The sequence below is a fragment of the Medicago sativa genome, chromosome 2 (genome assembly GCF_051527215.1).
Source record: "Medicago sativa cultivar Bolivia chromosome 2, Bolivia_mono, whole genome shotgun sequence".
Classification (NCBI taxonomy): Eukaryota; Viridiplantae; Streptophyta; class Magnoliopsida; order Fabales; family Fabaceae; genus Medicago; species Medicago sativa.
The window spans coordinates 50274301-50297781 of NC_140750.1; the positions used below are offsets into that span (position 1 = coordinate 50274301).

At 36.2% G+C, this 23481-nt stretch overlaps 74 non-coding genes across 74 annotated transcripts; all 74 read left to right on the forward strand.

Annotated features, from left to right (window-relative positions):
* The first annotated feature begins 81 nt into the window (after window positions 1-81).
* Window positions 82-200, forward strand: LOC146948256 (5S ribosomal RNA). Its single transcript, XR_015028612.1, has one exon. It is a non-coding gene; the product is annotated as a 5S ribosomal RNA (ribosomal RNA).
* A 198-nt stretch (window positions 201-398) lies between these two features.
* Window positions 399-517, forward strand: LOC146948257 (5S ribosomal RNA). The gene has a single exon (XR_015029160.1). It is a non-coding gene; the product is annotated as a 5S ribosomal RNA (ribosomal RNA).
* Window positions 518-715: 198 nt separating this feature from the next.
* On the forward strand, window positions 716-834 carry LOC146948258 (5S ribosomal RNA). Its single transcript, XR_015028613.1, has one exon. It is a non-coding gene; the product is annotated as a 5S ribosomal RNA (ribosomal RNA).
* Window positions 835-1032: 198 nt separating this feature from the next.
* On the forward strand, window positions 1033-1151 carry LOC146948259 (5S ribosomal RNA). Its single transcript, XR_015029161.1, has one exon. It is a non-coding gene; the product is annotated as a 5S ribosomal RNA (ribosomal RNA).
* A 198-nt stretch (window positions 1152-1349) lies between these two features.
* Window positions 1350-1468, forward strand: LOC146948260 (5S ribosomal RNA). Its single transcript, XR_015028615.1, has one exon. It is a non-coding gene; the product is annotated as a 5S ribosomal RNA (ribosomal RNA).
* A 198-nt stretch (window positions 1469-1666) lies between these two features.
* On the forward strand, window positions 1667-1785 carry LOC146948261 (5S ribosomal RNA). The gene has a single exon (XR_015029162.1). It is a non-coding gene; the product is annotated as a 5S ribosomal RNA (ribosomal RNA).
* A 198-nt stretch (window positions 1786-1983) lies between these two features.
* On the forward strand, window positions 1984-2102 carry LOC146948262 (5S ribosomal RNA). The gene has a single exon (XR_015028616.1). It is a non-coding gene; the product is annotated as a 5S ribosomal RNA (ribosomal RNA).
* A 198-nt stretch (window positions 2103-2300) lies between these two features.
* Window positions 2301-2419, forward strand: LOC146948263 (5S ribosomal RNA). Its single transcript, XR_015029163.1, has one exon. It is a non-coding gene; the product is annotated as a 5S ribosomal RNA (ribosomal RNA).
* A 198-nt stretch (window positions 2420-2617) lies between these two features.
* LOC146948264 (5S ribosomal RNA) lies at window positions 2618-2736 on the forward strand. The gene has a single exon (XR_015028617.1). It is a non-coding gene; the product is annotated as a 5S ribosomal RNA (ribosomal RNA).
* A 198-nt stretch (window positions 2737-2934) lies between these two features.
* LOC146948265 (5S ribosomal RNA) lies at window positions 2935-3053 on the forward strand. Its single transcript, XR_015029164.1, has one exon. It is a non-coding gene; the product is annotated as a 5S ribosomal RNA (ribosomal RNA).
* A 198-nt stretch (window positions 3054-3251) lies between these two features.
* Window positions 3252-3370, forward strand: LOC146948266 (5S ribosomal RNA). Its single transcript, XR_015028618.1, has one exon. It is a non-coding gene; the product is annotated as a 5S ribosomal RNA (ribosomal RNA).
* Window positions 3371-3568: 198 nt separating this feature from the next.
* LOC146948267 (5S ribosomal RNA) lies at window positions 3569-3687 on the forward strand. Its single transcript, XR_015029165.1, has one exon. It is a non-coding gene; the product is annotated as a 5S ribosomal RNA (ribosomal RNA).
* A 198-nt stretch (window positions 3688-3885) lies between these two features.
* Window positions 3886-4004, forward strand: LOC146948268 (5S ribosomal RNA). Its single transcript, XR_015028620.1, has one exon. It is a non-coding gene; the product is annotated as a 5S ribosomal RNA (ribosomal RNA).
* Window positions 4005-4202: 198 nt separating this feature from the next.
* LOC146948269 (5S ribosomal RNA) lies at window positions 4203-4321 on the forward strand. The gene has a single exon (XR_015028835.1). It is a non-coding gene; the product is annotated as a 5S ribosomal RNA (ribosomal RNA).
* A 198-nt stretch (window positions 4322-4519) lies between these two features.
* LOC146948270 (5S ribosomal RNA) lies at window positions 4520-4638 on the forward strand. Its single transcript, XR_015028877.1, has one exon. It is a non-coding gene; the product is annotated as a 5S ribosomal RNA (ribosomal RNA).
* A 198-nt stretch (window positions 4639-4836) lies between these two features.
* LOC146948271 (5S ribosomal RNA) lies at window positions 4837-4955 on the forward strand. The gene has a single exon (XR_015028886.1). It is a non-coding gene; the product is annotated as a 5S ribosomal RNA (ribosomal RNA).
* Window positions 4956-5153: 198 nt separating this feature from the next.
* Window positions 5154-5272, forward strand: LOC146948272 (5S ribosomal RNA). The gene has a single exon (XR_015028887.1). It is a non-coding gene; the product is annotated as a 5S ribosomal RNA (ribosomal RNA).
* Window positions 5273-5470: 198 nt separating this feature from the next.
* LOC146948273 (5S ribosomal RNA) lies at window positions 5471-5589 on the forward strand. The gene has a single exon (XR_015028895.1). It is a non-coding gene; the product is annotated as a 5S ribosomal RNA (ribosomal RNA).
* Window positions 5590-5787: 198 nt separating this feature from the next.
* On the forward strand, window positions 5788-5906 carry LOC146948274 (5S ribosomal RNA). The gene has a single exon (XR_015028621.1). It is a non-coding gene; the product is annotated as a 5S ribosomal RNA (ribosomal RNA).
* Window positions 5907-6104: 198 nt separating this feature from the next.
* Window positions 6105-6223, forward strand: LOC146948275 (5S ribosomal RNA). The gene has a single exon (XR_015028622.1). It is a non-coding gene; the product is annotated as a 5S ribosomal RNA (ribosomal RNA).
* A 198-nt stretch (window positions 6224-6421) lies between these two features.
* LOC146948276 (5S ribosomal RNA) lies at window positions 6422-6540 on the forward strand. The gene has a single exon (XR_015028623.1). It is a non-coding gene; the product is annotated as a 5S ribosomal RNA (ribosomal RNA).
* Window positions 6541-6738: 198 nt separating this feature from the next.
* Window positions 6739-6857, forward strand: LOC146948277 (5S ribosomal RNA). Its single transcript, XR_015028897.1, has one exon. It is a non-coding gene; the product is annotated as a 5S ribosomal RNA (ribosomal RNA).
* Window positions 6858-7055: 198 nt separating this feature from the next.
* LOC146948278 (5S ribosomal RNA) lies at window positions 7056-7174 on the forward strand. Its single transcript, XR_015028898.1, has one exon. It is a non-coding gene; the product is annotated as a 5S ribosomal RNA (ribosomal RNA).
* A 198-nt stretch (window positions 7175-7372) lies between these two features.
* Window positions 7373-7491, forward strand: LOC146948279 (5S ribosomal RNA). The gene has a single exon (XR_015028624.1). It is a non-coding gene; the product is annotated as a 5S ribosomal RNA (ribosomal RNA).
* A 198-nt stretch (window positions 7492-7689) lies between these two features.
* On the forward strand, window positions 7690-7808 carry LOC146948280 (5S ribosomal RNA). Its single transcript, XR_015028899.1, has one exon. It is a non-coding gene; the product is annotated as a 5S ribosomal RNA (ribosomal RNA).
* A 198-nt stretch (window positions 7809-8006) lies between these two features.
* On the forward strand, window positions 8007-8125 carry LOC146948281 (5S ribosomal RNA). Its single transcript, XR_015028625.1, has one exon. It is a non-coding gene; the product is annotated as a 5S ribosomal RNA (ribosomal RNA).
* Window positions 8126-8323: 198 nt separating this feature from the next.
* On the forward strand, window positions 8324-8442 carry LOC146948282 (5S ribosomal RNA). Its single transcript, XR_015028626.1, has one exon. It is a non-coding gene; the product is annotated as a 5S ribosomal RNA (ribosomal RNA).
* A 198-nt stretch (window positions 8443-8640) lies between these two features.
* On the forward strand, window positions 8641-8759 carry LOC146948283 (5S ribosomal RNA). The gene has a single exon (XR_015028627.1). It is a non-coding gene; the product is annotated as a 5S ribosomal RNA (ribosomal RNA).
* A 198-nt stretch (window positions 8760-8957) lies between these two features.
* LOC146948284 (5S ribosomal RNA) lies at window positions 8958-9076 on the forward strand. The gene has a single exon (XR_015028900.1). It is a non-coding gene; the product is annotated as a 5S ribosomal RNA (ribosomal RNA).
* A 198-nt stretch (window positions 9077-9274) lies between these two features.
* On the forward strand, window positions 9275-9393 carry LOC146948285 (5S ribosomal RNA). Its single transcript, XR_015028628.1, has one exon. It is a non-coding gene; the product is annotated as a 5S ribosomal RNA (ribosomal RNA).
* A 198-nt stretch (window positions 9394-9591) lies between these two features.
* Window positions 9592-9710, forward strand: LOC146948286 (5S ribosomal RNA). The gene has a single exon (XR_015028868.1). It is a non-coding gene; the product is annotated as a 5S ribosomal RNA (ribosomal RNA).
* A 198-nt stretch (window positions 9711-9908) lies between these two features.
* On the forward strand, window positions 9909-10027 carry LOC146948287 (5S ribosomal RNA). The gene has a single exon (XR_015028629.1). It is a non-coding gene; the product is annotated as a 5S ribosomal RNA (ribosomal RNA).
* Window positions 10028-10225: 198 nt separating this feature from the next.
* Window positions 10226-10344, forward strand: LOC146948288 (5S ribosomal RNA). Its single transcript, XR_015028631.1, has one exon. It is a non-coding gene; the product is annotated as a 5S ribosomal RNA (ribosomal RNA).
* A 198-nt stretch (window positions 10345-10542) lies between these two features.
* LOC146948289 (5S ribosomal RNA) lies at window positions 10543-10661 on the forward strand. The gene has a single exon (XR_015028632.1). It is a non-coding gene; the product is annotated as a 5S ribosomal RNA (ribosomal RNA).
* A 198-nt stretch (window positions 10662-10859) lies between these two features.
* Window positions 10860-10978, forward strand: LOC146948290 (5S ribosomal RNA). Its single transcript, XR_015029167.1, has one exon. It is a non-coding gene; the product is annotated as a 5S ribosomal RNA (ribosomal RNA).
* A 198-nt stretch (window positions 10979-11176) lies between these two features.
* On the forward strand, window positions 11177-11295 carry LOC146948291 (5S ribosomal RNA). Its single transcript, XR_015028633.1, has one exon. It is a non-coding gene; the product is annotated as a 5S ribosomal RNA (ribosomal RNA).
* Window positions 11296-11493: 198 nt separating this feature from the next.
* On the forward strand, window positions 11494-11612 carry LOC146948292 (5S ribosomal RNA). Its single transcript, XR_015028634.1, has one exon. It is a non-coding gene; the product is annotated as a 5S ribosomal RNA (ribosomal RNA).
* A 198-nt stretch (window positions 11613-11810) lies between these two features.
* LOC146948293 (5S ribosomal RNA) lies at window positions 11811-11929 on the forward strand. The gene has a single exon (XR_015028878.1). It is a non-coding gene; the product is annotated as a 5S ribosomal RNA (ribosomal RNA).
* A 198-nt stretch (window positions 11930-12127) lies between these two features.
* On the forward strand, window positions 12128-12246 carry LOC146948294 (5S ribosomal RNA). Its single transcript, XR_015028635.1, has one exon. It is a non-coding gene; the product is annotated as a 5S ribosomal RNA (ribosomal RNA).
* A 198-nt stretch (window positions 12247-12444) lies between these two features.
* Window positions 12445-12563, forward strand: LOC146948295 (5S ribosomal RNA). Its single transcript, XR_015028636.1, has one exon. It is a non-coding gene; the product is annotated as a 5S ribosomal RNA (ribosomal RNA).
* Window positions 12564-12761: 198 nt separating this feature from the next.
* LOC146948296 (5S ribosomal RNA) lies at window positions 12762-12880 on the forward strand. Its single transcript, XR_015028637.1, has one exon. It is a non-coding gene; the product is annotated as a 5S ribosomal RNA (ribosomal RNA).
* A 198-nt stretch (window positions 12881-13078) lies between these two features.
* On the forward strand, window positions 13079-13197 carry LOC146948297 (5S ribosomal RNA). Its single transcript, XR_015029168.1, has one exon. It is a non-coding gene; the product is annotated as a 5S ribosomal RNA (ribosomal RNA).
* Window positions 13198-13395: 198 nt separating this feature from the next.
* LOC146948298 (5S ribosomal RNA) lies at window positions 13396-13514 on the forward strand. The gene has a single exon (XR_015028638.1). It is a non-coding gene; the product is annotated as a 5S ribosomal RNA (ribosomal RNA).
* A 198-nt stretch (window positions 13515-13712) lies between these two features.
* On the forward strand, window positions 13713-13831 carry LOC146948299 (5S ribosomal RNA). Its single transcript, XR_015028639.1, has one exon. It is a non-coding gene; the product is annotated as a 5S ribosomal RNA (ribosomal RNA).
* A 198-nt stretch (window positions 13832-14029) lies between these two features.
* LOC146948300 (5S ribosomal RNA) lies at window positions 14030-14148 on the forward strand. Its single transcript, XR_015028640.1, has one exon. It is a non-coding gene; the product is annotated as a 5S ribosomal RNA (ribosomal RNA).
* Window positions 14149-14346: 198 nt separating this feature from the next.
* On the forward strand, window positions 14347-14465 carry LOC146948301 (5S ribosomal RNA). Its single transcript, XR_015029169.1, has one exon. It is a non-coding gene; the product is annotated as a 5S ribosomal RNA (ribosomal RNA).
* Window positions 14466-14663: 198 nt separating this feature from the next.
* Window positions 14664-14782, forward strand: LOC146948302 (5S ribosomal RNA). Its single transcript, XR_015028642.1, has one exon. It is a non-coding gene; the product is annotated as a 5S ribosomal RNA (ribosomal RNA).
* A 198-nt stretch (window positions 14783-14980) lies between these two features.
* LOC146948303 (5S ribosomal RNA) lies at window positions 14981-15099 on the forward strand. The gene has a single exon (XR_015028643.1). It is a non-coding gene; the product is annotated as a 5S ribosomal RNA (ribosomal RNA).
* A 198-nt stretch (window positions 15100-15297) lies between these two features.
* Window positions 15298-15416, forward strand: LOC146948304 (5S ribosomal RNA). The gene has a single exon (XR_015029170.1). It is a non-coding gene; the product is annotated as a 5S ribosomal RNA (ribosomal RNA).
* Window positions 15417-15614: 198 nt separating this feature from the next.
* On the forward strand, window positions 15615-15733 carry LOC146948305 (5S ribosomal RNA). The gene has a single exon (XR_015028644.1). It is a non-coding gene; the product is annotated as a 5S ribosomal RNA (ribosomal RNA).
* Window positions 15734-15931: 198 nt separating this feature from the next.
* Window positions 15932-16050, forward strand: LOC146948306 (5S ribosomal RNA). The gene has a single exon (XR_015028879.1). It is a non-coding gene; the product is annotated as a 5S ribosomal RNA (ribosomal RNA).
* Window positions 16051-16248: 198 nt separating this feature from the next.
* LOC146948307 (5S ribosomal RNA) lies at window positions 16249-16367 on the forward strand. The gene has a single exon (XR_015028880.1). It is a non-coding gene; the product is annotated as a 5S ribosomal RNA (ribosomal RNA).
* A 198-nt stretch (window positions 16368-16565) lies between these two features.
* On the forward strand, window positions 16566-16684 carry LOC146948308 (5S ribosomal RNA). Its single transcript, XR_015028645.1, has one exon. It is a non-coding gene; the product is annotated as a 5S ribosomal RNA (ribosomal RNA).
* A 198-nt stretch (window positions 16685-16882) lies between these two features.
* Window positions 16883-17001, forward strand: LOC146948309 (5S ribosomal RNA). Its single transcript, XR_015028646.1, has one exon. It is a non-coding gene; the product is annotated as a 5S ribosomal RNA (ribosomal RNA).
* A 198-nt stretch (window positions 17002-17199) lies between these two features.
* On the forward strand, window positions 17200-17318 carry LOC146948310 (5S ribosomal RNA). Its single transcript, XR_015028881.1, has one exon. It is a non-coding gene; the product is annotated as a 5S ribosomal RNA (ribosomal RNA).
* Window positions 17319-17516: 198 nt separating this feature from the next.
* Window positions 17517-17635, forward strand: LOC146948311 (5S ribosomal RNA). The gene has a single exon (XR_015028647.1). It is a non-coding gene; the product is annotated as a 5S ribosomal RNA (ribosomal RNA).
* A 198-nt stretch (window positions 17636-17833) lies between these two features.
* Window positions 17834-17952, forward strand: LOC146948312 (5S ribosomal RNA). Its single transcript, XR_015028648.1, has one exon. It is a non-coding gene; the product is annotated as a 5S ribosomal RNA (ribosomal RNA).
* A 198-nt stretch (window positions 17953-18150) lies between these two features.
* On the forward strand, window positions 18151-18269 carry LOC146948313 (5S ribosomal RNA). Its single transcript, XR_015028649.1, has one exon. It is a non-coding gene; the product is annotated as a 5S ribosomal RNA (ribosomal RNA).
* A 198-nt stretch (window positions 18270-18467) lies between these two features.
* Window positions 18468-18586, forward strand: LOC146948314 (5S ribosomal RNA). Its single transcript, XR_015029171.1, has one exon. It is a non-coding gene; the product is annotated as a 5S ribosomal RNA (ribosomal RNA).
* Window positions 18587-18784: 198 nt separating this feature from the next.
* LOC146948315 (5S ribosomal RNA) lies at window positions 18785-18903 on the forward strand. The gene has a single exon (XR_015028650.1). It is a non-coding gene; the product is annotated as a 5S ribosomal RNA (ribosomal RNA).
* A 198-nt stretch (window positions 18904-19101) lies between these two features.
* On the forward strand, window positions 19102-19220 carry LOC146948316 (5S ribosomal RNA). Its single transcript, XR_015028651.1, has one exon. It is a non-coding gene; the product is annotated as a 5S ribosomal RNA (ribosomal RNA).
* A 198-nt stretch (window positions 19221-19418) lies between these two features.
* On the forward strand, window positions 19419-19537 carry LOC146948317 (5S ribosomal RNA). The gene has a single exon (XR_015029172.1). It is a non-coding gene; the product is annotated as a 5S ribosomal RNA (ribosomal RNA).
* Window positions 19538-19735: 198 nt separating this feature from the next.
* Window positions 19736-19854, forward strand: LOC146948318 (5S ribosomal RNA). The gene has a single exon (XR_015028653.1). It is a non-coding gene; the product is annotated as a 5S ribosomal RNA (ribosomal RNA).
* A 198-nt stretch (window positions 19855-20052) lies between these two features.
* On the forward strand, window positions 20053-20171 carry LOC146948319 (5S ribosomal RNA). Its single transcript, XR_015028882.1, has one exon. It is a non-coding gene; the product is annotated as a 5S ribosomal RNA (ribosomal RNA).
* A 198-nt stretch (window positions 20172-20369) lies between these two features.
* Window positions 20370-20488, forward strand: LOC146948320 (5S ribosomal RNA). The gene has a single exon (XR_015028654.1). It is a non-coding gene; the product is annotated as a 5S ribosomal RNA (ribosomal RNA).
* A 198-nt stretch (window positions 20489-20686) lies between these two features.
* On the forward strand, window positions 20687-20805 carry LOC146948321 (5S ribosomal RNA). Its single transcript, XR_015028655.1, has one exon. It is a non-coding gene; the product is annotated as a 5S ribosomal RNA (ribosomal RNA).
* A 198-nt stretch (window positions 20806-21003) lies between these two features.
* LOC146948322 (5S ribosomal RNA) lies at window positions 21004-21122 on the forward strand. Its single transcript, XR_015028857.1, has one exon. It is a non-coding gene; the product is annotated as a 5S ribosomal RNA (ribosomal RNA).
* Window positions 21123-21320: 198 nt separating this feature from the next.
* On the forward strand, window positions 21321-21439 carry LOC146948323 (5S ribosomal RNA). The gene has a single exon (XR_015029186.1). It is a non-coding gene; the product is annotated as a 5S ribosomal RNA (ribosomal RNA).
* Window positions 21440-21637: 198 nt separating this feature from the next.
* Window positions 21638-21756, forward strand: LOC146948324 (5S ribosomal RNA). The gene has a single exon (XR_015028656.1). It is a non-coding gene; the product is annotated as a 5S ribosomal RNA (ribosomal RNA).
* Window positions 21757-21954: 198 nt separating this feature from the next.
* Window positions 21955-22073, forward strand: LOC146948325 (5S ribosomal RNA). The gene has a single exon (XR_015028903.1). It is a non-coding gene; the product is annotated as a 5S ribosomal RNA (ribosomal RNA).
* Window positions 22074-22271: 198 nt separating this feature from the next.
* LOC146948326 (5S ribosomal RNA) lies at window positions 22272-22390 on the forward strand. Its single transcript, XR_015028657.1, has one exon. It is a non-coding gene; the product is annotated as a 5S ribosomal RNA (ribosomal RNA).
* A 198-nt stretch (window positions 22391-22588) lies between these two features.
* Window positions 22589-22707, forward strand: LOC146948327 (5S ribosomal RNA). The gene has a single exon (XR_015028658.1). It is a non-coding gene; the product is annotated as a 5S ribosomal RNA (ribosomal RNA).
* Window positions 22708-22905: 198 nt separating this feature from the next.
* Window positions 22906-23024, forward strand: LOC146948328 (5S ribosomal RNA). The gene has a single exon (XR_015028659.1). It is a non-coding gene; the product is annotated as a 5S ribosomal RNA (ribosomal RNA).
* Window positions 23025-23222: 198 nt separating this feature from the next.
* Window positions 23223-23341, forward strand: LOC146948329 (5S ribosomal RNA). The gene has a single exon (XR_015029173.1). It is a non-coding gene; the product is annotated as a 5S ribosomal RNA (ribosomal RNA).
* The last annotated feature ends 140 nt before the right edge of the window (window positions 23342-23481 follow it).

Here is a 23481-nt window from a genome sequence, read left to right on the forward strand (position 1 = left end):
TTCGTTAATTAACGTAATTTGACGTCTTTTTTGAAAAATAAACTTAGAAATGCATATATACAATTACAACGCTTTACTTTCAGGTGCGATCATACCAGCACTAATGCACCGGATCCCATCAGAACTCCGCAGTTAAGCGTGCTTGGGCGAGAGTAGTACTAGGATGGGTGACCTCCTGGGAAGTCCTTGTGTTGCACCTCTTTTTGCCAAAATTTCGTGTTATTTTTGTTAATTAGCGTAATTTTACGTCGTTTTTGAAAATTAAACTTCGATTGTATTTCATTTTTTTTCGTTAATTAACGCAACCTAAAACTCTATTCGTTAATTAACGTAATTTGACGTCTTTTTTGAAAAATAAACTTAGAAATGCATATATACAATTACAACGCTTTACTTTCAGGTGCGATCATACCAGCACTAATGCACCGGATCCCATCAGAACTCCGCAGTTAAGCGTGATTGGGCGAGAGTAGTACTAGGATGGGTGACCTCCTGGGAAGTCCTTGTGTTGCACCTCTTTTTGCCAAAATTTCGTGTTCTTTTTGTTAATTAGCGTAATTTTACGTCGTTTTTGAAAATTAAACTTCGATTGTATTTCATTTTTTTTCGTTAATTAACGCAACCTAAAACTCTATTCGTTAATTAACGTAATTTGACGTCTTTTTTGAAAAATAAACTTAGAAATGCATATATACAATTACAACGCTTTACTTTCAGGTGCGATCATACCAGCACTAATGCACCGGATCCCATCAGAACTCCGCAGTTAAGCGTGCTTGGGCGAGAGTAGTACTAGGATGGGTGACCTCCTGGGAAGTCCTTGTGTTGCACCTCTTTTTGCCAAAATTTCGTGTTATTTTTGTTAATTAGCGTAATTTTACGTCGTTTTTGAAAATTAAACTTCGATTGTATTTCATTTTTTTTCGTTAATTAACGCAACCTAAAACTCTATTCGTTAATTAACGTAATTTGACGTCTTTTTTGAAAAATAAACTTAGAAATGCATATATACAATTACAACGCTTTACTTTCAGGTGCGATCATACCAGCACTAATGCACCGGATCCCATCAGAACTCCGCAGTTAAGCGTGATTGGGCGAGAGTAGTACTAGGATGGGTGACCTCCTGGGAAGTCCTTGTGTTGCACCTCTTTTTGCCAAAATTTCGTGTTCTTTTTGTTAATTAGCGTAATTTTACGTCGTTTTTGAAAATTAAACTTCGATTGTATTTCATTTTTTTTCGTTAATTAACGCAACCTAAAACTCTATTCGTTAATTAACGTAATTTGACGTCTTTTTTGAAAAATAAACTTAGAAATGCATATATACAATTACAACGCTTTACTTTCAGGTGCGATCATACCAGCACTAATGCACCGGATCCCATCAGAACTCCGCAGTTAAGCGTGCTTGGGCGAGAGTAGTACTAGGATGGGTGACCTCCTGGGAAGTCCTTGTGTTGCACCTCTTTTTGCCAAAATTTCGTGTTATTTTTGTTAATTAGCGTAATTTTACGTCGTTTTTGAAAATTAAACTTCGATTGTATTTCATTTTTTTTCGTTAATTAACGCAACCTAAAACTCTATTCGTTAATTAACGTAATTTGACGTCTTTTTTGAAAAATAAACTTAGAAATGCATATATACAATTACAACGCTTTACTTTCAGGTGCGATCATACCAGCACTAATGCACCGGATCCCATCAGAACTCCGCAGTTAAGCGTGATTGGGCGAGAGTAGTACTAGGATGGGTGACCTCCTGGGAAGTCCTTGTGTTGCACCTCTTTTTGCCAAAATTTCGTGTTCTTTTTGTTAATTAGCGTAATTTTACGTCGTTTTTGAAAATTAAACTTCGATTGTATTTCATTTTTTTTCGTTAATTAACGCAACCTAAAACTCTATTCGTTAATTAACGTAATTTGACGTCTTTTTTGAAAAATAAACTTAGAAATGCATATATACAATTACAACGCTTTACTTTCAGGTGCGATCATACCAGCACTAATGCACCGGATCCCATCAGAACTCCGCAGTTAAGCGTGCTTGGGCGAGAGTAGTACTAGGATGGGTGACCTCCTGGGAAGTCCTTGTGTTGCACCTCTTTTTGCCAAAATTTCGTGTTATTTTTGTTAATTAGCGTAATTTTACGTCGTTTTTGAAAATTAAACTTCGATTGTATTTCATTTTTTTTCGTTAATTAACGCAACCTAAAACTCTATTCGTTAATTAACGTAATTTGACGTCTTTTTTGAAAAATAAACTTAGAAATGCATATATACAATTACAACGCTTTACTTTCAGGTGCGATCATACCAGCACTAATGCACCGGATCCCATCAGAACTCCGCAGTTAAGCGTGATTGGGCGAGAGTAGTACTAGGATGGGTGACCTCCTGGGAAGTCCTTGTGTTGCACCTCTTTTTGCCAAAATTTCGTGTTCTTTTTGTTAATTAGCGTAATTTTACGTCGTTTTTGAAAATTAAACTTCGATTGTATTTCATTTTTTTTCGTTAATTAACGCAACCTAAAACTCTATTCGTTAATTAACGTAATTTGACGTCTTTTTTGAAAAATAAACTTAGAAATGCATATATACAATTACAACGCTTTACTTTCAGGTGCGATCATACCAGCACTAATGCACCGGATCCCATCAGAACTCCGCAGTTAAGCGTGCTTGGGCGAGAGTAGTACTAGGATGGGTGACCTCCTGGGAAGTCCTTGTGTTGCACCTCTTTTTGCCAAAATTTCGTGTTATTTTTGTTAATTAGCGTAATTTTACGTCGTTTTTGAAAATTAAACTTCGATTGTATTTCATTTTTTTTCGTTAATTAACGCAACCTAAAACTCTATTCGTTAATTAACGTAATTTGACGTCTTTTTTGAAAAATAAACTTAGAAATGCATATATACAATTACAACGCTTTACTTTCAGGTGCGATCATACCAGCACTAATGCACCGGATCCCATCAGAACTCCGCAGTTAAGCGTGATTGGGCGAGAGTAGTACTAGGATGGGTGACCTCCTGGGAAGTCCTTGTGTTGCACCTCTTTTTGCCAAAATTTCGTGTTCTTTTTGTTAATTAGCGTAATTTTACGTCGTTTTTGAAAATTAAACTTCGATTGTATTTCATTTTTTTTCGTTAATTAACGCAACCTAAAACTCTATTCGTTAATTAACGTAATTTGACGTCTTTTTTGAAAAATAAACTTAGAAATGCATATATACAATTACAACGCTTTACTTTCAGGTGCGATCATACCAGCACTAATGCACCGGATCCCATCAGAACTCCGCAGTTAAGCGTGCTTGGGCGAGAGTAGTACTAGGATGGGTGACCTCCTGGGAAGTCCTTGTGTTGCACCTCTTTTTGCCAAAATTTCGTGTTATTTTTGTTAATTAGCGTAATTTTACGTCGTTTTTGAAAATTAAACTTCGATTGTATTTCATTTTTTTTCGTTAATTAACGCAACCTAAAACTCTATTCGTTAATTAACGTAATTTGACGTCTTTTTTGAAAAATAAACTTAGAAATGCATATATACAATTACAACGCTTTACTTTCAGGTGCGATCATACCAGCACTAATGCACCGGATCCCATCAGAACTCCGCAGTTAAGCGTGATTGGGCGAGAGTAGTACTAGGATGGGTGACCTCCTGGGAAGTCCTTGTGTTGCACCTCTTTTTGCCAAAATTTCGTGTTCTTTTTGTTAATTAGCGTAATTTTACGTCGTTTTTGAAAATTAAACTTCGATTGTATTTCATTTTTTTTCGTTAATTAACGCAACCTAAAACTCTATTCGTTAATTAACGTAATTTGACGTCTTTTTTGAAAAATAAACTTAGAAATGCATATATACAATTACAACGCTTTACTTTCAGGTGCGATCATACCAGCACTAATGCACCGGATCCCATCAGAACTCCGCAGTTAAGCGTGCTTGGGCGAGAGTAGTACTAGGATGGGTGACCTCCTGGGAAGTCCTTGTGTTGCACCTCTTTTTGCCAAAATTTCGTGTTCTTTTTGTTAATTAGCGTAATTTTACGTCGTTTTTGAAAATTAAACTTCGATTGTATTTCATTTTTTTTCGTTAATTAACGCAACCTAAAACTCTATTCGTTAATTAACGTAATTTGACGTCTTTTTTGAAAAATAAACTTAGAAATGCATATATACAATTACAACGCTTTACTTTCAGGTGCGATCATACCAGCACTAATGCACCGGATCCCATCAGAACTCCGCAGCTAAGCGTGCTTGGGCGAGAGTAGTACTAGGATGGGTGACCTCCTGGGAAGTCCTTGTGTTGCACCTCTTTTTGCCAAAATTTCGTGTTCTTTTTGTTAATTAGCGTAATTTTACGTCGTTTTTGAAAATTAAACTTCGATTGTATTTCATTTTTTTTCGTTAATTAACGCAACCTAAAACTCTATTCGTTAATTAACGTAATTTGACGTCTTTTTTGAAAAATAAACTTAGAAATGCATATATACAATTACAACGCTTTACTTTCAGGTGCGATCATACCAGCACAAATGCACCGGATCCCATCAGAACTCCGCAGTTAAGCGTGCTTGGGCGAGAGTAGTACTAGGATGGGTGACCTCCTGGGAAGTCCTTGTGTTGCACCTCTTTTTGCCAAAATTTCGTGTTCTTTTTGTTAATTAGCGTAATTTTACGTCGTTTTTGAAAATTAAACTTCGATTGTATTTCATTTTTTTTCGTTAATTAACGCAACCTAAAACTCTATTCAATAATTAACGTAATTTGACGTCTTTTTTGAAAAATAAACTTAGAAATGCATATATACAATTACAACGCTTTACTTTCAGGTGCGATCATACCAGCACTAATGCACCGGATCCCATCAGAACTCCGCAGTTAAGCGTGCTTGGGCGAGAGTAGTACTAGAATGGGTGACCTCCTGGGAAGTCCTTGTGTTGCACCTCTTTTTGCCAAAATTTCGTGTTCTTTTTGTTAATTAGCGTAATTTTACGTCGTTTTTGAAAATTAAACTTCGATTGTATTTCATTTTTTTTCGTTAATTAACGCAACCTAAAACTCTATTCGTTAATTAACGTAATTTGACGTCTTTTTTGAAAAATAAACTTAGAAATGCATATATACAATTACAACGCTTTACTTTCAGGTGCGATCATACCAGCACTAATGCACCGGATCCCATCAGAACTCCGCAGTTAAGCGTGCTTGGGCGAGAGTAGTACTAGGATGGGTGACCTCCCGGGAAGTCCTTGTGTTGCACCTCTTTTTGCCAAAATTTCGTGTTCTTTTTGTTAATTAGCGTAATTTTACGTCGTTTTTGAAAATTAAACTTCGATTGTATTTCATTTTTTTTCGTTAATTAACGCAACCTAAAACTCTATTCGTTAATTAACGTAATTTGACGTCTTTTTTGAAAAATAAACTTAGAAATGCATATATACAATTACAACGCTTTACTTTCAGGTGCGATCATACCAGCACTAATGCACCGGATCCCATCAGAACTCCGCAGTGAAGCGTGCTTGGGCGAGAGTAGTACTAGGATGGGTGACCTCCTGGGAAGTCCTTGTGTTGCACCTCTTTTTGCCAAAATTTCGTGTTCTTTTTGTTAATTAGCGTAATTTTACGTCGTTTTTGAAAATTAAACTTCGATTGTATTTCATTTTTTTTCGTTAATTAACGCAACCTAAAACTCTATTCGTTAATTAACGTAATTTGACGTCTTTTTTGAAAAATAAACTTAGAAATGCATATATACAATTACAACGCTTTACTTTCAGGTGCGATCATACCAGCACTAATGCACCGGATCCCATCAGAACTCCGCAGTTAAGCGTGCTTGGGCGAGAGTAGTACTAGGATGGGTGACCTCCTGGGAAGTCCTTGTGTTGCACCTCTTTTTGCCAAAATTTCGTGTTCTTTTTGTTAATTAGCGTAATTTTTCGTCGTTTTTGAAAATTAAACTTCGATTGTATTTCATTTTTTTTCGTTAATTAACGCAACCTAAAACTCTATTCGTTAATTAACGTAATTTGACGTCTTTTTTGAAAAATAAACTTAGAAATGCATATATACAATTACAACGCTTTACTTTCAGGTGCGATCATACCAGCACTAATGCACCGGATCCCATCAGAACTCCGCAGTTAAGCGTGCTTGGGCGAGAGTAGTACTAGGATGGGTGACCTCCTGGGAAGTCCTTGTGTTGCACCTCTTTTTGCCAAAATTTCGTGTTCTTTTTGTTAATTAGCGTAATTTTTCGTCGTTTTTGAAAATTAAACTTCGATTGTATTTCATTTTTTTTCGTTAATTAACGCAACCTAAAACTCTATTCGTTAATTAACGTAATTTGACGTCTTTTTTGAAAAATAAACTTAGAAATGCATATATACAATTACAACGCTTTACTTTCAGGTGCGATCATACCAGCACTAATGCACCGGATCCCATCAGAACTCCGCAGTTAAGCGTGCTTGGGCGAGAGTAGTACTAGGATGGGTGACCTCCTGGGAAGTCCTTGTGTTGCACCTCTTTTTGCCAAAATTTCGTGTTCTTTTTGTTAATTAGCGTAATTTTACGTCGTTTTTGAAAATTAAACTTCGATTGTATTTCATTTTTTTTCGTTAATTAACGCAACCTAAAACTCTATTCGTTAATTAACGTAATTTGACGTCTGTTTTGAAAAATAAACTTAGAAATGCATATATACAATTACAACGCTTTACTTTCAGGTGCGATCATACCAGCACTAATGCACCGGATCCCATCAGAACTCCGCAGTGAAGCGTGCTTGGGCGAGAGTAGTACTAGGATGGGTGACCTCCTGGGAAGTCCTTGTGTTGCACCTCTTTTTGCCAAAATTTCGTGTTCTTTTTGTTAATTAGCGTAATTTTACGTCGTTTTTGAAAATTAAACTTCGATTGTATTTCATTTTTTTTCGTTAATTAACGCAACCTAAAACTCTATTCGTTAATTAACGTAATTTGACGTCTTTTTTGAAAAATAAACTTAGAAATGCATATATACAATTACAACGCTTTACTTTCAGGTGCGATCATACCAGCACTAATGCACCGGATCCCATCAGAACTCCGCAGTGAAGCGTGCTTGGGCGAGAGTAGTACTAGGATGGGTGACCTCCTGGGAAGTCCTTGTGTTGCACCTCTTTTTGCCAAAATTTCGTGTTCTTTTTGTTAATTAGCGTAATTTTACGTCGTTTTTGAAAATTAAACTTCGATTGTATTTCATTTTTTTTCGTTAATTAACGCAACCTAAAACTCTATTCGTTAATTAACGTAATTTGACGTCTTTTTTGAAAAATAAACTTAGAAATGCATATATACAATTACAACGCTTTACTTTCAGGTGCGATCATACCAGCACTAATGCACCGGATCCCATCAGAACTCCGCAGTTAAGCGTGCTTGGGCGAGAGTAGTACTAGGATGGGTGACCTCCTGGGAAGTCCTTGTGTTGCACCTCTTTTTGCCAAAATTTCGTGTTCTTTTTGTTAATTAGCGTAATTTTACGTCGTTTTTGAAAATTAAACTTCGATTGTATTTCATTTTTTTTCGTTAATTAACGCAACCTAAAACTCTATTCGTTAATTAACGTAATTTGACGTCTTTTTTGAAAAATAAACTTAGAAATGCATATATACAATTACAACGCTTTACTTTCAGGTGCGATCATACCAGCACTAATGCACCGGATCCCATCAGAACTCCGCAGTGAAGCGTGCTTGGGCGAGAGTAGTACTAGGATGGGTGACCTCCTGGGAAGTCCTTGTGTTGCACCTCTTTTTGCCAAAATTTCGTGTTCTTTTTGTTAATTAGCGTAATTTTACGTCGTTTTTGAAAATTAAACTTCGATTGTATTTCATTTTTTTTCGTTAATTAACGCAACCTAAAACTCTATTCGTTAATTAACGTAATTTGACGTCTTTTTTGAAAAATAAACTTAGAAATGCATATATACAATTACAACGCTTTACTTTCAGGTGCGATCATACCAGCACTAATGCACCGGATCCCATCAGAACTCCGCAGTTAAGCGTGCTTGGGCGAGAGTAGTACTAGGATGGGTGACCTCCTGGGAAGTCCTTGTGTTGCACCTCTTTTTGCCAAAATTTCGTGTTCTTTTTGTTAATTAGCGTAATTTTTCGTCGTTTTTGAAAATTAAACTTCGATTGTATTTCATTTTTTTTCGTTAATTAACGCAACCTAAAACTCTATTCGTTAATTAACGTAATTTGACGTCTTTTTTGAAAAATAAACTTAGAAATGCATATATACAATTACAACGCTTTACTTTCAGGTGCGATCATACCAGCACTAATGCACCGGATCCCATCAGAACTCCGCAGTTAAGCGTGCTTGGGCGAGAGTAGTACTAGGATGGGTGACCTCCTGGGAAGTCCTTGTGTTGCACCTCTTTTTGCCAAAATTTCGTGTTCTTTTTGTTAATTAGCGTAATTTTTCGTCGTTTTTGAAAATTAAACTTCGATTGTATTTCATTTTTTTTCGTTAATTAACGCAACCTAAAACTCTATTCGTTAATTAACGTAATTTGACGTCTTTTTTGAAAAATAAACTTAGAAATGCATATATACAATTACAACGCTTTACTTTCAGGTGCGATCATACCAGCACTAATGCACCGGATCCCATCAGAACTCCGCAGTTAAGCGTGCTTGGGCGAGAGTAGTACTAGGATGGGTGACCTCCTGGGAAGTCCTTGTGTTGCACCTCTTTTTGCCAAAATTTCGTGTTCTTTTTGTTAATTAGCGTAATTTTACGTCGTTTTTGAAAATTAAACTTCGATTGTATTTCATTTTTTTTCGTTAATTAACGCAACCTAAAACTCTAGTCGTTAATTAACGTAATTTGACGTCTTTTTTGAAAAATAAACTTAGAAATGCATATATACAATTACAACGCTTTACTTTCAGGTGCGATCATACCAGCACTAATGCACCGGATCCCATCAGAACTCCGCAGTGAAGCGTGCTTGGGCGAGAGTAGTACTAGGATGGGTGACCTCCTGGGAAGTCCTTGTGTTGCACCTCTTTTTGCCAAAATTTCGTGTTCTTTTTGTTAATTAGCGTAATTTTACGTCGTTTTTGAAAATTAAACTTCGATTGTATTTCATTTTTTTTCGTTAATTAACGCAACCTAAAACTCTATTCGTTAATTAACGTAATTTGACGTCTTTTTTGAAAAATAAACTTAGAAATGCATATATACAATTACAACGCTTTACTTTCAGGTGCGATCATACCAGCACTAATGCACCGGATCCCATCAGAACTCCGCAGTTAAGCGTGCTTGGGCGAGAGTAGTACTAGGATGGGTGACCTCCTGGGAAGTCCTTGTGTTGCACCTCTTTTTGCCAAAATTTCGTGTTCTTTTTGTTAATTAGCGTAATTTTTCGTCGTTTTTGAAAATTAAACTTCGATTGTATTTCATTTTTTTTCGTTAATTAACGCAACCTAAAACTCTATTCGTTAATTAACGTAATTTGACGTCTTTTTTGAAAAATAAACTTAGAAATGCATATATACAATTACAACGCTTTACTTTCAGGTGTGATCATACCAGCACTAATGCACCGGATCCCATCAGAACTCCGCAGTTAAGCGTGCTTGGGCGAGAGTAGTACTAGGATGGGTGACCTCCTGGGAAGTCCTTGTGTTGCACCTCTTTTTGCCAAAATTTCGTGTTCTTTTTGTTAATTAGCGTAATTTTTCGTCGTTTTTGAAAATTAAACTTCGATTGTATTTCATTTTTTTTCGTTAATTAACGCAACCTAAAACTCTATTCGTTAATTAACGTAATTTGACGTCTTTTTTGAAAAATAAACTTAGAAATGCATATATACAATTACAACGCTTTACTTTCAGGTGCGATCATACCAGCACTAATGCACCGGATCCCATCAGAACTCCGCAGTTAAGCGTGCTTGGGCGAGAGTAGTACTAGGATGGGTGACCTCCTGGGAAGTCCTTGTGTTGCACCTCTTTTTGCCAAAATTTCGTGTTCTTTTTGTTAATTAGCGTAATTTTACGTCGTTTTTGAAAATTAAACTTCGATTGTATTTCATTTTTTTTCGTTAATTAACGCAACCTAAAACTCTATTCGTTAATTAACGTAATTTGACGTCTTTTTTGAAAAATAAACTTAGAAATGCATATATACAATTACAACGCTTTACTTTCAGGTGCGATCATACCAGCACTAATGCACCGGATCCCATCAGAACTCCGCAGTTAAGCGTGCTTGGGCGAGAGTAGTACTAGGATGGGTGACCTCCTGGGAAGTCCTTGTGTTGCACCTCTTTTTGCCAAAATTTCGTGTTCTTTTTGTTAATTAGCGTAATTTTACGTCGTTTTTGAAAATTAAACTTCGATTGTATTTCATTTTTTTTCGTTAATTAACGCAACCTAAAACTCTATTCGTTAATTAACGTAATTTGATGTCTTTTTTGAAAAATAAACTTAGAAATGCATATATACAATTACAACGCTTTACTTTCAGGTGCGATCATACCAGCACTAATGCACCGGATCCCATCAGAACTCCGCAGTTAAGCGTGCTTGGGCGAGAGTAGTACTAGGATGGGTGACCTCCTGGGAAGTCCTTGTGTTGCACCTCTTTTTGCCAAAATTTCGTGTTCTTTTTGTTAATTAGCGTAATTTTACGTCGTTTTTGAAAATTAAACTTCGATTGTATTTCATTTTTTTTCGTTAATTAACGCAACCTAAAACTCTATTCGTTAATTAACGTAATTTGACGTCTTTTTTGAAAAATAAACTTAGAAATGCATATATACAATTACAACGCTTTACTTTCAGGTGCGATCATACCAGCACTAATGCACCGGATCCCATCAGAACTCCGCAGTTAAGCGTGATTGGGCGAGAGTAGTACTAGGATGGGTGACCTCCTGGGAAGTCCTTGTGTTGCACCTCTTTTTGCCAAAATTTCGTGTTCTTTTTGTTAATTAGCGTAATTTTACGTCGTTTTTGAAAATTAAACTTCGATTGTATTTCATTTTTTTTCGTTAATTAACGCAACCTAAAACTCTATTCGTTAATTAACGTAATTTGACGTCTTTTTTGAAAAATAAACTTAGAAATGCATATATACAATTACAACGCTTTACTTTCAGGTGCGATCATACCAGCACTAATGCACCGGATCCCATCAGAACTCCGCAGTTAAGCGTGCTTGGGCGAGAGTAGTACTAGGATGGGTGACCTCCTGGGAAGTCCTTGTGTTGCACCTCTTTTTGCCAAAATTTCGTGTTCTTTTTGTTAATTAGCGTAATTTTACGTCGTTTTTGAAAATTAAACTTCGATTGTATTTCATTTTTTTTCGTTAATTAACGCAACCTAAAACTCTATTCGTTAATTAACGTAATTTGACGTCTTTTTTGAAAAATAAACTTAGAAATGCATATATACAATTACAACGCTTTACTTTCAGGTGCGATCATACCAGCACTAATGCACCGGATCCCATCAGAACTCCGCAGTTAAGCGTGCTTGGGCGAGAGTAGTACTAGGATGGGTGACCTCCTGGGAAGTCCTTGTGTTGCACCTCTTTTTGCCAAAATTTCGTGTTCTTTTTGTTAATTAGCGTAATTTTACGTCGTTTTTGAAAATTAAACTTCGATTGTATTTCATTTTTTTTCGTTAATTAACGCAACCTAAAACTCTATTCGTTAATTAACGTAATTTGACGTCTTTTTTGAAAAATAAACTTAGAAATGCATATATACAATTACAACGCTTTACTTTCAGGTGCGATCATACCAGCACAAATGCACCGGATCCCATCAGAACTCCGCAGTTAAGCGTGCTTGGGCGAGAGTAGTACTAGGATGGGTGACCTCCTGGGAAGTCCTTGTGTTGCACCTCTTTTTGCCAAAATTTCGTGTTCTTTTTGTTAATTAGCGTAATTTTTCGTCGTTTTTGAAAATTAAACTTCGATTGTATTTCATTTTTTTTCGTTAATTAACGCAACCTAAAACTCTATTCGTTAATTAACGTAATTTGACGTCTTTTTTGAAAAATAAACTTAGAAATGCATATATACAATTACAACGCTTTACTTTCAGGTGCGATCATACCAGCACTAATGCACCGGATCCCATCAGAACTCCGCAGTTAAGCGTGCTTGGGCGAGAGTAGTACTAGGATGGGTGACCTCCTGGGAAGTCCTTGTGTTGCACCTCTTTTTGCCAAAATTTCGTGTTCTTTTTGTTAATTAGCGTAATTTTACGTCGTTTTTGAAAATTAAACTTCGATTGTATTTCATTTTTTTTCGTTAATTAACGCAACCTAAAACTCTATTCGTTAATTAACGTAATTTGACGTCTTTTTTGAAAAATAAACTTAGAAATGCATATATACAATTACAACGCTTTACTTTCAGGTGCGATCATACCAGCACTAATGCACCGGATCCCATCAGAACTCCGCAGTTAAGCGTGCTTGGGCGAGAGTAGTACTAGGATGGGTGACCTCCTGGGAAGTCCTTGTGTTGCACCTCTTTTTGCCAAAATTTCGTGTTCTTTTTGTTAATTAGCGTAATTTTACGTCGTTTTTGAAAATTAAACTTCGATTGTATTTCATTTTTTTTCGTTAATTAACGCAACCTAAAACTCTATTCGTTAATTAACGTAATTTGATGTCTTTTTTGAAAAATAAACTTAGAAATGCATATATACAATTACAACGCTTTACTTTCAGGTGCGATCATACCAGCACTAATGCACCGGATCCCATCAGAACTCCGCAGTTAAGCGTGCTTGGGCGAGAGTAGTACTAGGATGGGTGACCTCCTGGGAAGTCCTTGTGTTGCACCTCTTTTTGCCAAAATTTCGTGTTCTTTTTGTTAATTAGCGTAATTTTACGTCGTTTTTGAAAATTAAACTTCGATTGTATTTCATTTTTTTTCGTTAATTAACGCAACCTAAAACTCTATTCGTTAATTAACGTAATTTGACGTCTTTTTTGAAAAATAAACTTAGAAATGCATATATACAATTACAACGCTTTACTTTCAGGTGCGATCATACCAGCACTAATGCACCGGATCCCATCAGAACTCCGCAGTTAAGCGTGATTGGGCGAGAGTAGTACTAGGATGGGTGACCTCCTGGGAAGTCCTTGTGTTGCACCTCTTTTTGCCAAAATTTCGTGTTCTTTTTGTTAATTAGCGTAATTTTACGTCGTTTTTGAAAATTAAACTTCGATTGTATTTCATTTTTTTTCGTTAATTAACGCAACCTAAAACTCTATTCGTTAATTAACGTAATTTGACGTCTTTTTTGAAAAATAAACTTAGAAATGCATATATACAATTACAACGCTTTACTTTCAGGTGCGATCATACCAGCACTAATGCACCGGATCCCATCAGAACTCCGCAGTTAAGCGTGCTTGGGCGAGAGTAGTACTAGGATGGGTGACCTCCTGGGAAGTCCTTGTGTTGCACCTCTTTTTGCCAAAATTTCGTGTTCTTTTTGTTAATTAGCGTAATTTTACGTCGTTTTTGAAAATTAAACTTCGATTGTATTTCATTTTTTTTCGTTAATTAACGCAACCTAAAACTCTATTCGTTAATTAACGTAATTTGACGTCTTTTTTGAAAAATAAACTTAGAAATGCATATATACAATTACAACGCTTTACTTTCAGGTGCGATCATACCAGCACTAATGCACCGGATCCCATCAGAACTCCGCAGTTAAGCGTGCTTGGGCGAGAGTAGTACTAGGATGGGTGACCTCCTGGGAAGTCCTTGTGTTGCACCTCTTTTTGCCAAAATTTCGTGTTCTTTTTGTTAATTAGCGTAATTTTACGTCGTTTTTGAAAATTAAACTTCGATTGTATTTCATTTTTTTTCGTTAATTAACGCAACCTAAAACTCTATTCGTTAATTAACGTAATTTGACGTCTTTTTTGAAAAATAAACTTAGAAATGCATATATACAATTACAACGCTTTACTTTCAGGTGCGATCATACCAGCACTAATGCACCGGATCCCATCAGAACTCCGCAGTTAAGCGTGCTTGGGCGAGAGTAGTACTAGGATGGGTGACCTCCTGGGAAGTCCTTGTGTTGCACCTCTTTTTGCCAAAATTTCGTGTTCTTTTTGTTAATTAGCGTAATTTTACGTCGTTTTTGAAAATTAAACTTCGATTGTATTTCATTTTTTTTCGTTAATTAACGCAACCTAAAACTCTATTCGTTAATTAACGTAATTTGACGTCTTTTTTGAAAAATAAACTTAGAAATGCATATATACAATTACAACGCTTTACTTTCAGGTGCGATCATACCAGCACTAATGCACCGGATCCCATCAGAACTCCGCAGTTAAGCGTGATTGGGCGAGAGTAGTACTAGGATGGGTGACCTCCTGGGAAGTCCTTGTGTTGCACCTCTTTTTGCCAAAATTTCGTGTTCTTTTTGTTAATTAGCGTAATTTTACGTCGTTTTTGAAAATTAAACTTCGATTGTATTTCATTTTTTTTCGTTAATTAACGCAACCTAAAACTCTATTCGTTAATTAACGTAATTTGACGTCTTTTTTGAAAAATAAACTTAGAAATGCATATATACAATTACAACGCTTTACTTTCAGGTGCGATCATACCAGCACTAATGCACCGGATCCCATCAGAACTCCGCAGTTAAGCGTGCTTGGGCGAGAGTAGTACTAGGATGGGTGACCTCCTGGGAAGTCCTTGTGTTGCACCTCTTTTTGCCAAAATTTCGTGTTCTTTTTGTTAATTAGCGTAATTTTTCGTCGTTTTTGAAAATTAAACTTCGATTGTATTTCATTTTTTTTCGTTAATTAACGCAACCTAAAACTCTATTCGTTAATTAACGTAATTTGACGTCTTTTTTGAAAAATAAACTTAGAAATGCATATATACAATTACAACGCTTTACTTTCAGGTGCGATCATACCAGCACTAATGCACCGGATCCCATCAGAACTCCGCAGTTAAGCGTGCTTGGGCGAGAGTAGTACTAGGATGGGTGACCTCCTGGGAAGTCCTTGTGTTGCACCTCTTTTTGCCAAAATTTCGTGTTCTTTTTGTTAATTAGCGTAATTTTACGTCGTTTTTGAAAATTAAACTTCGATTGTATTTCATTTTTTTTCGTTAATTAACGCAACCTAAAACTCTATTCGTTAATTAACGTAATTTGACGTCTTTTTTGAAAAATAAACTTAGAAATGCATATATACAATTACAACGCTTTACTTTCAGGTGCGATCATACCAGCACTAATGCACCGGATCCCATCAGAACTCCGCAGTTAAGCGTGATTGGGCGAGAGTAGTACTAGGATGGGTGACCTCCTGGGAAGTCCTTGTGTTGCACCTCTTTTTGCCAAAATTTCGTGTTCTTTTTGTTAATTAGCGTAATTTTACGTCGTTTTTGAAAATTAAACTTCGATTGTATTTCATTTTTTTTCGTTAATTAACGCAACCTAAAACTCTATTCGTTAATTAACGTAATTTGACGTCTTTTTTGAAAAATAAACTTAGAAATGCATATATACAATTACAACGCTTTACTTTCAGGTGCGATCATACCAGCACTAATGCACCGGATCCCATCAGAACTCCGCAGTTAAGCGTGCTTGGGCGAGAGTAGTACTAGGATGGGTGACCTCCTGGGAAGTCCTTGTGTTGCACCTCTTTTTGCCAAAATTTCGTGTTCTTTTTGTTAATTAGCGTAATTTTTCGTCGTTTTTGAAAATTAAACTTCGATTGTATTTCATTTTTTTTCGTTAATTAACGCAACCTAAAACTCTATTCGTTAATTAACGTAATTTGACGTCTTTTTTGAAAAATAAACTTAGAAATGCATATAGACAATTACAACGCTTTACTTTCAGGTGCGATCATACCAGCACAAATGCACCGGATCCCATCAGAACTCCGCAGTTAAGCGTGCTTGGGCGAGAGTAGTACTAGGATGGGTGACCTCCTGGGAAGTCCTTGTGTTGCACCTCTTTTTGCCAAAATTTCGTGTTCTTTTTGTTAATTAGCGTAATTTTTCGTCGTTTTTGAAAATTAAACTTCGATTGTATTTCATTTTTTTTCGTTAATTAACGCAACCTAAAACTCTATTCGTTAATTAACGTAATTTGACGTCTTTTTTGAAAAATAAACTTAGAAATGCATATAGACAATTACAACGCTTTACTTTCAGGTGCGATCATACCAGCACAAATGCACCGGATCCCATCAGAACTCCGCAGTTAAGCGTGCTTGGGCGAGAGTAGTACTAGGATGGGTGACCTCCTGGGAAGTCCTTGTGTTGCACCTCTTTTTGCCAAAATTTCGTGTTCTTTTTGTTAATTAGCGTAATTTTACGTCGTTTTTGAAAATTAAACTTCGATTGTATTTCATTTTTTTTCGTTAATTAACGCAACCTAAAACTCTATTCAATAATTAACGTAATTTGACGTCTTTTTTGAAAAATAAACTTAGAAATGCATATATACAATTACAACGCTTTACTTTCAGGTGCGATCATACCAGCACTAATGCACCGGATCCCATCAGAACTCCGCAGTTAAGCGTGCTTGGGCGAGAGTAGTACTAGGATGGGTGACCTCCTGGGAAGTCCTTGTGTTGCACCTCTTTTTGCCAAAATTTCGTGTTCTTTTTGTTAATTAGCGTAATTTTACGTCGTTTTTGAAAATTAAACTTCGATTGTATTTCATTTTTTTTCGTTAATTAACGCAACCTAAAACTCTATTCGTTAATTAACGTAATTTGACGTCTTTTTTGAAAAATAAACTTAGAAATGCATATATACAATTACAACGCTTTACTTTCAGGTGCGATCATACCAGCACTAATGCACCGGATCCCATCAGAACTCCGCAGTTAAGCGTGCTTGGGCGAGAGTAGTACTAGGATGGGTGACCTCCTGGGAAGTCCTTGTGTTGCACCTCTTTTTGCCAAAATTTCGTGTTCTTTTTGTTAATTAGCGTAATTTTACGTCGTTTTTGAAAATTAAACTTCGATTGTATTTCATTTTTTTTCGTTAATTAACGCAACCTAAAACTCTATTCGTTAATTAACGTAATTTGACGTCTTTTTTGAAAAATAAACTTAGAAATGCATATATACAATTACAACGCTTTACTTTCAGGTGCGATCATACCAGCACAAATGCACCGGATCCCATCAGAACTCCGCAGTTAAGCGTGCTTGGGCGAGAGTAGTACTAGGATGGGTGACCTCCTGGGAAGTCCTTGTGTTGCACCTCTTTTTGCCAAAATTTCGTGTTCTTTTTGTTAATTAGCGTAATTTTTCGTCGTTTTTGAAAATTAAACTTCGATTGTATTTCATTTTTTTTCGTTAATTAACGCAACCTAAAACTCTATTCGTTAATTAACGTAATTTGACGTCTTTTTTGAAAAATAAACTTAGAAATGCATATATACAATTACAACGCTTTACTTTCAGGTGCGATCATACCAGCACTAATGCACCGGATCCCATCAGAACTCCGCAGTTAAGCGTGCTTGGGCGAGAGTAGTACTAGGATGGGTGACCTCCTGGGAAGTCCTTGTGTTGCACCTCTTTTTGCCAAAATTTCGTGTTCTTTTTGTTAATTAGCGTAATTTTACGTCGTTTTTGAAAATTAAACTTCGATTGTATTTCATTTTTTTTCGTTAATTAACGCAACCTAAAACTCTATTCGTTAATTAACGTAATTTGACGTCTTTTTTGAAAAATAAACTTAGAAATGCATATATACAATTACAACGCTTTACTTTCAGGTGCGATCATACCAGCACTAATGCACCGGATCCCATCAGAACTCCGCAGTTAAGCGTGCTTGGGCGAGAGTAGTACTAGGATGGGTGACCTCCTGGGAAGTCCTTGTGTTGCACCTCTTTTTGCCAAAATTTCGTGTTCTTTTTGTTAATTAGCGTAATTTTACGTCGTTTTTGAAAATTAAACTTCGATTGTATTTCATTTTTTTTCGTTAATTAACGCAACCTAAAACTCTATTCGTTAATTAACGTAATTTGATGTCTTTTTTGAAAAATAAACTTAGAAATGCATATATACAATTACAACGCTTTACTTTCAGGTGCGATCATACCAGCACTAATGCACCGGATCCCATCAGAACTCCGCAGTTAAGCGTGCTTGGGCGAGAGTAGTACTAGGATGGGTGACCTCCTGGGAAGTCCTTGTGTTGCACCTCTTTTTGCCAAAATTTCGTGTTCTTTTTGTTAATTAGCGTAATTTTACGTCGTTTTTGAAAATTAAACTTCGATTGTATTTCATTTTTTTTCGTTAATTAACGCAACCTAAAACTCTATTCGTTAATTAACGTAATTTGACGTCTTTTTTGAAAAATAAACTTAGAAATGCATATATACAATTACAACGCTTTACTTTCAGGTGCGATCATACCAGCACTAATGCACCGGATCCCATCAGAACTCCGCAGTTAAGCGTGATTGGGCGAGAGTAGTACTAGGATGGGTGACCTCCTGGGAAGTCCTTGTGTTGCACCTCTTTTTGCCAAAATTTCGTGTTCTTTTTGTTAATTAGCGTAATTTTACGTCGTTTTTGAAAATTAAACTTCGATTGTATTTCATTTTTTTTCGTTAATTAACGCAACCTAAAACTCTATTCGTTAATTAACGTAATTTGACGTCTTTTTTGAAAAATAAACTTAGAAATGCATATATACAATTACAACGCTTTACTTTCAGGTGCGATCATACCAGCACTAATGCACCGGATCCCATCAGAACTCCGCAGTTAAGCGTGCTTGGGCGAGAGTAGTACTAGGATGGGTGACCTCCTGGGAAGTCCTTGTGTTGCACCTCTTTTTGCCAAAATTTCGTGTTCTTTTTGTTAATTAGCGTAATTTTACGTCGTTTTTGAAAATTAAACTTCGATTGTATTTCATTTTTTTTCGTTAATTAACGCAACCTAAAACTCTATTCGTTAATTAACGTAATTTGACGTCTTTTTTGAAAAATAAACTTAGAAATGCATATATACAATTACAACGCTTTACTTTCAGGTGCGATCATACCAGCACTAATGCACCGGATCCCATCAGAACTCCGCAGTTAAGCGTGCTTGGGCGAGAGTAGTACTAGGATGGGTGACCTCCTGGGAAGTCCTTGTGTTGCACCTCTTTTTGCCAAAATTTCGTGTTCTTTTTGTTAATTAGCGTAATTTTACGTCGTTTTTGAAAATTAAACTTCGATTGTATTTCATTTTTTTTCGTTAATTAACGCAACCTAAAACTCTATTCGTTAATTAACGTAATTTGACGTCTTTTTTGAAAAATAAACTTAGAAATGCATATATACAATTACAACGCTTTACTTTCAGGTGCGATCATACCAGCACTAATGCACCGGATCCCATCAGAACTCCGCAGTTAAGCGTGATTGGGCGAGAGTAGTACTAGGATGGGTGACCTCCTGGGAAGTCCTTGTGTTGCACCTCTTTTTGCCAAAATTTCGTGTTCTTTTTGTTAATTAGCGTAATTTTACGTCGTTTTTGAAAATTAAACTTCGATTGTATTTCATTTTTTTTCGTTAATTAACGCAACCTAAAACTCTATTCGTTAATTAACGTAATTTGACGTCTTTTTTGAAAAATAAACTTAGAAATGCATATATACAATTACAACGCTTTACTTTCAGGTGCGATCATACCAGCACTAATGCACCGGATCCCATCAGAACTCCGCAGTTAAGCGTGCTTGGGCGAGAGTAGTACTAGGATGGGTGACCTCCTGGGAAGTCCTTGTGTTGCACCTCTTTTTGCCAAAATTTCGTGTTCTTTTTGTTAATTAGCGTAATTTTTCGTCGTTTTTGAAAATTAAACTTCGATTGTATTTCATTTTTTTTCGTTAATTAACGCAACCTAAAACTCTATTCGTTAATTAACGTAATTTGACGTCTTTTTTGAAAAATAAACTTAGAAATGCATATAGACAATTACAACGCTTTACTTTCAGGTGCGATCATACCAGCACAAATGCACCGGATCCCATCAGAACTCCGCAGTTAAGCGTGCTTGGGCGAGAGTAGTACTAGGATGGGTGACCTCCTGGGAAGTCCTTGTGTTGCACCTCTTTTTGCCAAAATTTCGTGTTCTTTTTGTTAATTAGCGTAATTTTACGTCGTTTTTGAAAATTAAACTTCGATTGTATTTCATTTTTTTTCGTTAATTAACGCAACCTAAAACTCTATTCAATAATTAATGTAATTTGACGTCTTTTTTGAAAAATAAACTTAGAAATGCATATATACAATTACAACGCTTTACTTTCAGGTGCGATCATACCAGCACTAATGCACCGGATCCCATCAGAACTCCGCAGTTAAGCGTGCTTGGGCGAGAGTAGTACTAGGATGGGTGACCTCCTGGGAAGTCCTTGTGTTGCACCTCTTTTTGCCAAAATTTCGTGTTCTTTTTGTTAATTAGCGTAATTTTACGTCGTTTTTGAAAATTAAACTTCGATTGTATTTCATTTTTTTTCGTTAATTAACGCAACCTAAAACTCTATTCGTTAATTAACGTAATTTGACGTCTTTTTTGAAAAATAAACTTAGAAATGCATATATACAATTACAACGCTTTACTTTCAGGTGCGATCATACCAGCACTAATGCACCGGATCCCATCAGAACTCCGCAGTTAAGCGTGCTTGGGCGAGAGTAGTACTAGGATGGGTGACCTCCTGGGAAGTCCTTGTGTTGCACCTCTTTTTGCCAAAATTTCGTGTTCTTTTTGTTAATTAGCGTAATTTTACGTCGTTTTTGAAAATTAAACTTCGATTGTATTTCATTTTTTTTCGTTAATTAACGCAACCTAAAACTCTATTCGTTAATTAACGTAATTTGACGTCTTTTTTGAAAAATAAACTTAGAAATGCATATATACAATTACAACGCTTTACTTTCAGGTGCGATCATACCAGCACTAATGCACCGGATCCCATCAGAACTCCGCAGTTAAGCGTGCTTGGGCGAGAGTAGTACTAGGATGGGTGACCTCCTGAGAAGTCCTTGTGTTGCACCTCTTTTTGCCAAAATTTCGTGTTCTTTTTGTTAATTAGCGTAATTTTACGTCGTTTTTGAAAATTAAACTTCGATTGTATTTCATTTTTTTTCGTTAATTAACGCAACCTAAAACTCTATTCGTTAATTAACGTAATTTGACGTCTTTTTTGAAAAATAAACTTAGAAATGCATATATACAATTACAACGCTTTACTTTCAGGTGCGATCATACCAGCACTAATGCACCGGATCCCATCAGAACTCCGCAGTTAAGCGTGCTTGGGCGAGAGTAGTACTAGGATAGGTGACCTCCTGGGAAGTCCTTGTGTTGCACCTCTTTTTGCCAAAATTTCGTGTTCTTTTTGTTAATTAGCGTAATTTTACGTCGTTTTTGAAAATTAAACTTCGATTGTATTTCATTTTTTTTCGTTAATTAACGCAACCTAAAACTCTATTCGTTAATTAACGTAATTTGACGTCTTTTTTGAAAAATAAACTTAGAAATGCATATATACAATTACAACGCTTTACTTTCAGGTGCGATCATACCAGCACTAATGCACCGGATCCCATCAGAACTCCGCAGTTAAGCGTGCTTGGGCGAGAGTAGTACTAGGATGGGTGACCTCCTGGGAAGTCCTTGTGTTGCACCTCTTTTTGCCAAAATTTCGTGTTCTTTTTGTTAATTAGCGTAATTTTTCGTCGTTTTTGAAAATTAAACTTCGATTGTATTTCATTTTTTTTCGTTAATTAACGCAACCTAAAACTCTATTCGTTAATTAACGTAATTTGACGTCTTTTTTGAAAAATAAACTTAGAAATGCATATATACAATTACAACGCTTTACTTTCAGGTGCGATCATACCAGCACTAATGCACCGGATCCCATCAGAACTCCGTAGTTAAGCGTGCTTGGGCGAGAGTAGTACTAGGATGGGTGACCTCCTGGGAAGTCCTTGTGTTGCACCTGTTTTTGCCAAAATTTCGTGTTCTTTTTGTTAATTAGCGTAATTTTACGTCGTTTTTGAAAATTAAACTTCGATTGTATTTCATTTTTTTTCGTTAATTAACGCAACCTAAAACTCTATTCGTTAATTAACGTAATTTGACGTCTTTTTTGAAAAATAAACTTAGAAATGCATATATACAATTACAACGCTTTACTTTCAGGTGCGATCATACCAGCACTAATGCACCGGATCCCATCAGAACTCCGCAGTTAAGCGTGCTTGGGCGAGAGTAGTACTAGGATGGGTGACCTCCTGGGAAGTCCTTGTGTTGCACCTCTTTTTGCCAAAATTTCGTGTTCTTTTTGTTAATTAGCGTAATTTTACGTCGTTTTTGAAAATTAAACTTCGATTGTATTTCATTTTTTTTCGTTAATTAACGCAACCTAAAACTCTATTCGTTAATTAACGTAATTTGACGTCTTTTTTGAAAAATAAACTTAGAAATGCATATATACAATTACAACGCTTTACTTTCAGGTGCGATCATACCAGCACTAATGCACCGGATCCCATCAGAACTCCGCAGTTAAGCGTGCTTGGGCGAGAGTAGTACTAGGATGGGTGACCTCCTGGGAAGTCCTTGTGTTGCACCTCTTTTTGCCAAAATTTCGTGTTCTTTTTGTTAATTAGCGTAATTTTACGTCGTTTTTGAAAATTAAACTTCGATTGTATTTCATTTTTTTTCGTTAATTAACGCAACCTAAAACTCTATTCGTTAATTAACGTAATTTGACGTCTTTTTTGAAAAATAAACTTAGAAATGCATATATACAATTACAACGCTTTACTTTCAGGTGCGATCATACCAGCACTAATGCACCGGATCCCATCAGAACTCCGCAGTTAAGCGTGCTTGGGCGAGAGTAGTACTAGGATGGGTGACCTCCTGGGAAGTCCTTGTGTTGCACCTCTTTTTGCCAAAATTTCGTGTTCTTTTTGTTAATTAGCGTAATTTTACGTCGTTTTTGAAAATTAAACTTCGATTGTATTTCATTTTTTTTCGTTAATTAACGCAACCTAAAACTCTATTCGTTAATTAACGTAATTTGACGTCTTTTTTGAAAAATAAACTTAGAAATGCATATATACAATTACAACGCTTTACTTTCAGGTGCGATCATACCAGCACTAATGCACCGGATCCCATCAGAACTCCGCAGTTAAGCGTGATTGGGCGAGAGTAGTACTAGGATGGGTGACCTCCTGGGAAGTCCTTGTGTTGCACCTCTTTTTGCCAAAATTTCGTGTTCTTTTTGTTAATTAGCGTAATTTTACGTCGTTTTTGAAAATTAAACTTCGATTGTATTTCATTTTTTTTCGTTAATTAACGCAACCTAAAACTCTATTCGTTAATTAACGTAATTTGAC